A 10,729-nucleotide genomic window follows, 5' to 3' on the forward strand; every position below is an offset into this window, starting at 1 on the left:
GGAACCAGTTCTAAACGACACTGTAGATTTGTAGAACCTCTTCTATAGAAGAGGTTAGAACTGGCAGGAACCCACCCCTGATCCTTACCATATACAAAACCAAGTAGAAGGCAGCAGAACTGGGAGCATTTGAAACAAACAGAATTTTAAGAATTGTGATTTTAAATTCAGATACTCTACCCTGACTTCATAATACCAATAATCTAATCTAGATAGATCATGGATGTCAAACTTGCCACGTCATGTTGCCGTCAAGCGACGTTTCATGACATTTTTCCCCTTCATGGAGCTGGGCTGGGCATGGCCTGCACATGACACATCGGGCTTGCGGCCGCCAGTTTAACACTAGATAGATAGATGATAGATAGATAGATGATAGATAGATCGATAGATAGATAGATAGATAGATAGATAGATGATAGATAGATAGATAGGATATAGATAGATAGATAGATAGATAGATAGATAGATAGATAGATAGATAGATAGATAGATAGATAGATAGGATATAGATAGATATGGATTATAGATAGATAGATAGATAGATAGATAGATAGATAGATAGATAGATAGATAGATAGAGATAGAGAGAGAGAGAGAGAGAGAGAGAGAGAGAGATATGATAGATAGATAGAAATGGATGAGATAGATAGACAGACAGACAGACAGACTGACCGACCCATTATGGGACATCATTTCCTAAAGTTCTTTTTGTAACGATTCATGTTAATTCCACAAACCTTAAAGTTTGATATCCTATGAAAAAAAGTAGAGTGGACTTTTAACATGGCATATAATTCAAGTGGCTTGAATTATATGCCATGTTAGTGGTAAGTGGTAAGACTGACAAAAGCTTCCAAACCATGTAGGACAAAATACAGGACCCCAGAGTCACATCTAGAAGTACCAACGTGGTAGTAGACACTTTTCTTTCCACCCATCAGTCTTCCTATCCAACCCATTTTTATACACAACACCATCTTGCTGCAAAGTAACCCCAACCCCCCAACACACATCTAACATCACCTTTATTTTCAAGATGCTTCTGGGCCTCACCACAAGCATGATCAGTGGCTGAAGTACAGTATTTTGCTTAGAAGTGTGCACAGCTGCCTAGAAAAAAGGACAAAGATAAGCAGGGGTGGTAGAAAGCATCATGCGGTTGGGGAGGGACTAGTTTCAGGTAGTATTCTTGTAAACCAGTACTTTGTAAATGATTGTATTCATCTGTGGCAGCCATTTGGTGAATAAGAGAGCTGCCTAGTGGCCATAACATGTTTTCAAAATTCCAAATACACCCACAAACTCCAAAAGTTTGGTGATGTCTGGAGGGTAATTTTAAGGGGATTTACTGCATTGAGCCTTTCTTGGCCTACTCCATAGTAACACCAGAGTAGAACTGATTCTAGATGAGTTCTAAATAGGACCAAAACAATCCTGGGAACTGACAACTTTATTGAAGCATGTAACTAAAAATGAGATGCATTCGTTCCTTTACCTTGGGAACTATCCAAAATGCTACTATAAACTTTAGATGAGAATCTAAGTTGAGAATTAAACTGTAATATAGATGAAGGTATTATTTATTCTCTAAGTTTAAAAGATACTGTATGAGTCAATTCAGTGAAATCGGTTAAAACAAAATTATACCACTGTTACTTATCCCTGTAAGTATTCCCCTTAATCTGTATGCTCCATAATACTTCATTTTCCATTCAGGATGTTCTTTTGTATTCCTGTGCCTAGTACATGTTCATTGTAAAAGGACTTGCTTTCTATACTTTTATTTACTCACAAGCCAATTGGCAGAGGGCACTTATTTTTCCAAAGTCATGCAATAAAAAATGTAACTCTTGCCAAGATAATACTTAACATTATCTCTGCAGATGGATTTCAGCTCTTGACCCATACCAAGCATTTACTATTATTAATGTGCAGCTAGAGATTTGTACATTAGGGAACAAATACATTGATAAGAAAATAAGAGTAGAAATAAGAGAGGCAGCTTAACTTTGTAAACAGAGTTTATTTTGACTAAAGAACGTTGAACTTTCACATATAAAAGTACTATGTTACTAAAGTATAATGTTACATTTCAAGCTGCTTCATATTTCTTATCCATAGGGTGCTACATCTAGATTGTCTGATCACACACAATGACATGCCATTTGCATGGTTCAACATAGCAAAATACTTTTCCTGAGCAAGTAATCAATATAACTCCATACATGTGATTGAAACACAACCTCATTAAGCATTTAATCTCATTTATATCCTGATTCTTTGGTGACCATGGAGACTGGCTTAGTTCAGAAGTTTCAGCGCTAACGTCAATGCTATAAGGGTCAATTTAGATCCTAGACGTTTGTTCGCACAATCCAAGTAGTTATTTTTACCATGACAATGGATCTTGTGATTAAAAAAACAAAGACTGCTCAGTGGATTACATAGGCATGTTACTGTCACTGTTACATTTCTGGCATAAAGTTACAGAAATGAAATTCCGAGGAACAAATATGTGACTTGCTCACAGAAAGCAGAAAACTACAAAATGCAGCTTTAGCTCTGTTCCCAGCTGAATAAAATTTCAAAAATAAAGGACAAGTGAAAAGTAAACAGCTACTCAGTTATGTGGAATGATAATGAACAAGCAGACATTTTAAAAACAAGAAAGAAAAAGGGATACATAACAACTTGAAACCAGAGGGGTATCAGAAATGTTAAATGTTGAATTGAATTCACTCATGATCTTATCACTTTGTCAAACAACTATGGTATTCTTGAGGTTATAGTCCCAAACATATAATTCTTACTGATTTGGGATTAACTCAATGGAACTGAGTTTTTGAACATACATGCTTAGACTGCACCAAACATGATCAATCTTAATGCACATTTTTATAATGTCATACTTTGGATGGATTTGGTGATAGGAAGAAATGCCAACCCCCACTTCTAGAAACTGACGCAAAAGTAAGCCTGTCTGATAGGAAATCTCCTGCTGTGGCTATTGTTGGTTTCACAGATGACAGGGAAAACAAAGATGCCACAGACAGTATAAGCAACCAGCAGCTTGAAAAGACAGCAGATGGTAAGAATGGCAATATTTGCCAATGGAACGGATCATCAGCACTCGCATCTTATTAGTGACTGATCCATTGACAGCCCTTTGGCTCCCAGGTCTTAGCCCAGCTCTCAAAACCCTCAGATTACCATCAGAGGAGAAAACTGAATTTTAACCAGCTGCAGCCAGAAACAGTTTAGGCGGTGGGCTGTCAAAGTGCAGTGGAACCTGTTAATTATTGAGCCAGAAGTCTCAAAATATTAACTTTTCTTGCTTTCTCTAGGAGGCCTAATCAAGTACATTTTCTTAATTTGCAAGGTAGGCATCAGTGCATTAGTGACCTATGTAAAAACACATTAATTTCTAGATGACTCATGAGAAACAAACATCTAATAATAGGTAAGCTTAAAGTTTCTTCAAGTTCAACTCAACTCCTGGTGACTTCATGGACTTAACCACATAGTTCTCCTGACAATAATCCAGAAGTGGTTGGCCCACTGCCTTCTTTCAGAGTGATTTTTCAATTTTCCCAGGGCTCTGGGATTCTCTGGGGGCGTCTCCACCAAGTACTAATCATATCAAATCCTTCCTAGCTTTTCAGCACAGACAAGATTAGCCAGGGACTATCACTGGACAAGATTAGAGATGTGATTTTTTTTTTGAGATAGGACTTCTCTGTCTCATAGATTAATGTTTATGTTAGGCTTTCTTAAAATGCAAGGCTTCAATCACTATTCTTCTAATGTATCCTAGATATTTGTTGAGATTAGCAAAATGAAATTATGTAGGGTGAAGTCAATAAAAAGAAAAAACAACAACAACCAGAGCAACCCAACATGAAAAGCCAAGATCAAACATTACCCAATGGTCAGGATATAAAGTGGAGGTTTACTGAAAATTTAGTAGTCACATAAGCTCATTAATTATTAGTCAATATTAATATGGATCATTGAAAAATATGAAAACAGGAGTTCAAGTCCTAAAAGTGAATCACAATATAATGGTTATATAAGTTGATAAAGAGATTTGTTTTAATTTGGACATTTGATTCTTTGGATTGTTTGAGTCAATTGATTTATGGGGAGAGGAATTTGGGGTTTTATCTTCCTCATAATCCAAGCTACATATCTTACTGTTACAGTACTTGTCCTGAATAAAACTGTAACCATAGTCCAGGTATTAGAATCCACTCCCATGTAGAAAAATGAAAGTTAGAAAGTTGTCTTAATTAATTTCATTCTCTTGCATTTATTTATTGTGCAAATAGAATAGCTTTGGTACCTCCCTTTCTTGTAAAAAACAAACTTTTTTTCTATTAGCCAGGATTACAATATTTCCCTAGCTACAGTCTAATTTGTGAATATATATATTTTCATTATATGTAGTTATTAAATAATAAAACATTATTTGATGAAATTATTTCACATGTGGGCAAAAAAATCTTAAATTCTTACCAGAATATCTGTGACATTCCAACTGAAAATCAACAGGATGGAAATAAGAATTCACTGCTCCAAGTTAGAGAGTTTTTTTTTGTTTAACCCTAAATTTCTTTTTATGTGTGTGTGTGTGTGTGTGTGTGTCTTTGGAATAAGATGTCAGGGAAACTTTAGATTTAGTTGTTCCTTAGCCTATCTGTCCCCTCGTGTTCTCTTTTGGGGCCTAATCTTAGAAAAAGCCAATCTTTGGCAGATAGGAAAGAAAGTCGAATGTCAAATTGTTGCCCTAAAAAAAAGTATCACAGATTCAATGAATCTTACACTAGTCTCTTGTCCTTGAGCTACAAAACTGCCACCTACATAGTTTTAAGTTAAACTTACTAGTTTACAACTGTACAAAGAAAAGGCTCAAAAGCTTAGCCCATTTTCCAGCAACTGGCTTGTAATGGACTTTGCCTTCCTTCCAAAAAGCCTTCCTGGCTGATGCAGGGTATACTTTGAGACAATGGAGCACCTGAATAATTTTGGCATTTGGCTTCAGATGGCTCTATCTATCTGTCTGTCTGTCTGTCTATCTATCATCTATCTATCTATCTATCTATCTATCTATCTATCTATCTATCTATCTATCTATCTATCTATCATCTATCTATCTATCATCTATCTATCTATCATCTATCTATCTATCTATCTATACATCTATCCATCCATCCATCCATCCATTTATCTCTGGGATAAGCTAACACTGCTATATTAGGGGGCCCTTTGGCTGAATGGCACTTTGCAGTTCTATCCACACACCCTATTCTGAATAGCATCACATGCAGCTGATATCAAACCCTTCTAAGATAAATCATTATACCTGACTCACTTATTAGGTTTTCACATCTACTTTTATAAGAAATACTCTGAGTTACGGGAACAGGCCTGTGCATTGGACCGTATGCAGCAATTGTGTATGGCAATAATAATATTGCCGGGATACATTACTATACTTGAAGTGCTCAGTACACATTAAATGTCACACACAAATGCCCCTTATTATTATGTATACCATATTATTCACATCCCAATATATATGCATTTAATAAATATTACTTCATCTTTACATTCCCGTAGGACTCCCAGGCCATTTTTAATTTCATACAAGCTTTTGTAGCATTTGGTTGCAGGCTCCTGGCAGTATTCCCATTCTTTTCCAAGACTTATGAGATTCGTTTTATAGTTTTTGTGCTGGGTGTATAATTTGCACATACAGAATTTCAGGGTGAATAGATCTGCCACCTTTTGTTCTAAAAATAAATTAGACCTCGGGCATCATCTCTTCCAGTAGAAGGAAGGAGGGAGGGAGGGAAGGAGGGAAGGAAGGAAGGAAGGAAGGAAGGAAGGAAGGAAGGAAGGAAGGAAGGGGTGGGAAAAAAGTTATATCATGCTTGTACCACTTAGAAATTTCCTTTTAAAAAAATCACTCAACAACGAATTTATAACCTTAAGGCGGACACTAGTGGACATTCATACTCCACAAGGTAGATTCAGAACTGAAGAAACTTGGGCCCAGGCCTAGTAAAACCCACAGGCAGTATTCAAGGCCTACCCCAGTCTGGTCTGAAATACTATAGGCAAATCTAACATTACCCATAAACATTCACATAAGAAAAGCTTTGAAACAGAACTGTTTTTTTTTTTTAAATAATGCTCCCTCCGAAAGTGCATATTGACAAATTATGAATGTTTGCTTTAGACATTATTAAAGCTAAAAGTATCTATCAAACAACACCTACAGTCTTTGGAGTTCCCCAATATATGGGAACGGATGCTGGAAAAAGAAAAAGATGCTTCCTTAACAATCTGATATCTGAGAAATGGGCTTCACTTTGCATTGTGGTAAAGAGGACTCTGCATCATTTCTCATTCCTGACCTTGATTATCTGCAATTTGATGTATTGTCTCATTCTGTTCCCCTGAGAAAACTCAATTCCTCCCAGTTGCATGACATCATCAGTGTTGTCCTTCTTTAGCTCATCCTGCTACTTCTTTAGAGCGTCCTTTACTAACCATAAAAACCTTTGGAAGGTATAGAAGTGGATGTGTAATAGTCGGACTAGCTTCATCGTAATAAAACCAACATTAACTTTGCTAAAAGTTAATGTGGATTTTGTTATGATGAAGGTCGACTAAAAATTTCTCACAGCCAATCATTCCCAACAGTTTTTTTTTAAAGAGTGAGTGCCTTTAATTCTTTCTACTGGATAGAAAGAATCAAATATGAATGTGTCTACTGGAAAATATTCAGAAGAGGACACTTTAAAAGCAGTACCTCACCAGTTTGAAATTGGTTTTAGCAGAACTTATTTTTATCACTGATGACAATAGAAGGATATGCTGCGGTGGTGAGACAGGATCTTTGGGCTTGATTCTAAACACACCTAAATCAATTAAAAATGATAAATCCTTGTCCTTACAGGTAGTGATTGACTTTATCTTCCTAATAATGGCTATAACACTGATACTTTCCTGAAATGGTCATATCGCTGATTGTATCCTGGTTTTTTTTACAAAGCCACTCTTAAGTAAGAACTCTTTTTCCATTTCCTACCAATGCAGCTGGAGAGCACAAAGAATAACATAGTTTTAATAAGCTGCCAATGGAAGCTTGCTTATGTGGGCAGCTTTCTTATTAATCTTCCCCCACTCATCCCCAGCTTTCACATGAGAGGGATCTCTTACTGGAGCACACAAGAACAATTCCTGGTGTGTTTCCTGAATAGTGAAGAGGAGGAGAGGAGAAACCCTTAGAAAAATGACCTCATTGCTGCTTTGAATATTGATGTGCAGTTCCCAAACTGCATGGACAGGGAAGGGTGGAGGATGTGTGGATCTTAGCAAGACAAAGAGGCAAATGTTTGAGGAGAAAAGGGGAACTGGGATAATGTAATCAAGGCTGTAAAAGCACCAGAGGAGGATGAAAAATCCACTAGAACAGGGCTTTTACTGTAGAGGATGCCCTGCAGAATTCCTGAACAGAAGGCCTTATGGATGAGTTAGCTGGTCACATGAAATAGATTATTATCAGAAGAGTGGAGGGAGGAGGAGGAGGAGGGAGTCCTTAGGAGACAAGGTTCTTATTTACTTATTTAATGAGGTCAAGGGCTGTTTTTTAAAAAAGGCAAAGTTAGTTAGACAAAATTCTATAAAAGGTACAGGCCAAAGTTGCGTGTCGCTCGCCACTGTTTCTTTGCTCAGCAGGTGGAAGCAAAGATCCGTGACCCTTTTTTAGGGCAAGGGCAAGGGTTAAGGGGTCTCTTATGCCTTGTGGGTATTCCAGGAATCCATTTCATGTGCTTAAACTCCTGATCGTGCACTCAAAATGGGCTCTGGCCCAGACTTTTTTGGGGGGGGGGAGTGTGGCTCTTGACATACTGCATAAAAGCCTGGTGCGTCCCTTTAACTGCAGATCCCTAACTTGGGAGAAAAATTCTGGATGGGAATAAAATCCAACCTTTGTTCTTGGCGCTCGCAGGATCACATTTGTATTACTTTCTTTTTTCCAACATGAAGGAAAACATGTAAAAATTACTTACACAGACACACATGCTTCTGCCATTTAGGAGAAAATGACATTTCAGTAAGCAAAAGCTCACTTTAACCGAATTTCTTTAAAAAAAAAAAGCTTTCCCAGCCTTTCCTAAAGAGAATTGATGTCTCTGATTTTAAAAACATCTGCTTGGAATTAAGGCTTTTTAGGAACTTATTTTTAAGTAAATAGGTTTAGGACCTCCTATCAGAGCCTCCCCCACAATATGGCCAGACAGCTTTGGGGAGACACATCTATTCCCACAGAATGCCCTAGAGTGGTCATGTGACACAATGGGCCACTTTGTACGGTGATAGATCATTGGTGGCCCTCCCCAGCATGGCTGAGAATTGTGGGAGTTGCATTCTTAATATATTAGGAACACACCAGGTGGAAAGAATGTCCCCTGCTAGTAAAGAGAGTTTATAGGCAAAAAATAAAGTACTGCGTACCCTTCTTGGCATCATCGTTAACACAAGGCCGGCTGAAACAAAGTTCCCCTCCCTTGACCAAGCCAGTACAATCTTCATCATTTATGGATATCATAATTGGTGCCCCTCCCCCAATTTCTCTTAATAAAAAGGATGAGAAATGACTGGGAAGAGTGCTAGCATTCTGTAGTGGAGGGGAACAAAAGGATGTGTACAGAACAAATGCAATCTGCTGCCAAAGTGCAGGGGGGGGGGGCAGGTGCTGGAAACAGAGCCTGTGTGACAAATGGAATGAGCTGGGTAGAGATTCATCACCCAAGCTGTCCCCAAGGGCCTCACCACAATAGCAATCTGAGCACAGAAATAGGCCATGCCAGTTCTAAGCTCAGGACAAGGAAGATGAACAGGGTACAAATATAGGAATTGGGGGGTGGGGAGTGGCGGCGCAAGCAGGTGTAAGCAACGACAAGCAATGGAAAACGGCACAGCCCTGAAGTTAGTTGAAAGGTGCTAACAACTCATCTGTGCCAGCAAACAATTTAAGAAGTTGGCCATTGAGAGAAAGGAGGAACCACGCAGATAAAGTGGGACAGGAAGCTAATGAAATCAAAAGAGCTCCGGGGCGGGGGGGGGGGTGAAGGTTCTGACCCAGAAAAGCCTGCGTTTGAGGGGATCCTCCAGGAGGAAAAGAGCAGGTGCTGATCGTCAGCCGAGAGCAGAGTGGCACAAGAAGGATGAAAGATCCCCGAGCGGCACCGAGGCTTGGTACATAGACCAGAGCTGGAAACTGCCGAATTTCGGCGAGGGATCATCGTCCTTTCTTGGACTCCGACCGCCTCAATTAACTCAACACTTTCTCCCCCTCCCTCTGAGAACGTGAGAAGTACGTGCGACCGGTCGCACCTGCCAAAGTTCTGCAAAGACGCAGCGCCAAAGAGGCCGCGGGATTTACTCCTTAGAGGGTTTTTTTGGAGGGGGGGGGGCGATGCAAGCGATCTTCCCAGGCATCGGATTTTGAAACGCGCTGTGGATCCGGACCCCGCAAGGACCGAGAAGAGCTATCAGCGCGGGGTGGGATGGCGCATCGCGGTCTGCGTGCGCGCGGGGAAAACCGGGCACCGACAACTAGTCCACCCACTCCCAGTTGCCGCAACACCGGACCCCATCCTCACCGCTCCCTGAAAGAAAAGCTTCCAACTCCGGTCCAAAACAGGCGCGGAAACACGGGGCTCAGGCAGATGGGAGGCCAAACTTTTCCCCCCCTCTCCTTCTCTAGAATTCCCGCCGGACGAGACGAGCCGCGCCGCCTTCCCGGGGGCCGCGCGCTTTGCATGCGGCGGCAGGGAGCGAGCGACTCCTGCGGCTGCTAAAGTTGCTTTGGAGGCGACGGTGTGCCTGGGGGCGCGCATGCTGCTCCGGGCTCGCTCCCCCAAGACGCCCGGCTCCTTTAAGCATCCCCAACTCCGACGCAGTTACTTCTCTCTCCCTCTTACCTTTGGGGTATCTCCAGAAAGGTCCTTTGTGCCTCCTAGTCCCACATTGTTACCCGAAGAAGGGTCTGTAACAACTGGGAGTGATACCAGCCTGGAACAATGAAAGCAAGCGCTTGACAGGCGAGGGAGGCGCAGGCCAAAGCCTCGGGACTATTTTGCCTCCCCTCCGCCCCCAGCGATCTCGCCCAGCCTCCCTCCGTCCCTCCCTTGCTCGCTGGCTCCCTCCAGGATCCAATTACAGTGGATAAAGGAGATACTAAAGGAACAATGCACACTGGGTAAGACCATCTGCCAAGGACAGAGACATTATACACCCCCCTTCTCTCCCCCCCACCCCGCTTGCAATGCAGATTGCCCTTCCTCTGTTGTAGTTTGAATTCTTTTCCTGGAAACTGGTGAGCGAGCGGGCATCGCTTGCCTGCTTCGCAGCCAGCGGGAGCAGGAGGTTCGCGGAAGGCTGGCCCTCCTCGCGCCTACAATACGTGGTATTCCCACTTTCGCTGGTTTTCCCCTCAATTTGTTCATACGAAACCAGATAGATTTGGTTGCTTGCTGTCTGTCAAAACAGAACGCGTGTCATTCTGCAATAAAGAGTTGGAGGGAGAGGAGTTGAAGCTAGTTCCCTGGGAGTGGTAGAATCGCTGTGCGGTGACCGCGTCTTTGTGGTGATTTGTGCATACCGTGCATTTATACCAGCAGGAAAAGTGAGTCAGATTATCCTAAGGCAA

The 10,729-nt window shown here is 41.0% G+C and overlaps 1 protein-coding gene across 7 annotated transcripts in view; it reads right to left on the minus strand.

The window, feature by feature from the left end:
- PCBP4 (poly(rC) binding protein 4) overlaps positions 1 to 10,291 on the minus strand; it is a 97,497-nt gene extending 87,206 nt beyond the window's left edge. For 2 of the 7 annotated variants that reach the window (XM_081935666.1, XM_081935660.1), the window contains exons 1-2: positions 10,002 to 10,291; positions 1,027 to 1,113 (exon numbers count right to left, since the gene is read on the minus strand). The gene's annotated coding sequence lies outside the window, so the exon portion shown is untranslated. Of the gene's footprint in view, positions 1 to 1,026; positions 1,114 to 9,680; positions 9,917 to 10,001 lie in introns of those variants that run through there. The other 5 variants (XM_081935662.1, XM_081935663.1, XM_081935661.1 and 2 more) reach the window with 5 other exon arrangements.
- Positions 10,292 to 10,729: the final 438 nt, after the last annotated feature.

The sequence above is a fragment of the Natrix helvetica genome (assembly GCF_964273705.1).
Source record: "Natrix helvetica genome assembly, chromosome: 1".
Taxonomy (NCBI): domain Eukaryota; kingdom Metazoa; phylum Chordata; class Lepidosauria; order Squamata; family Natricidae; genus Natrix; species Natrix helvetica.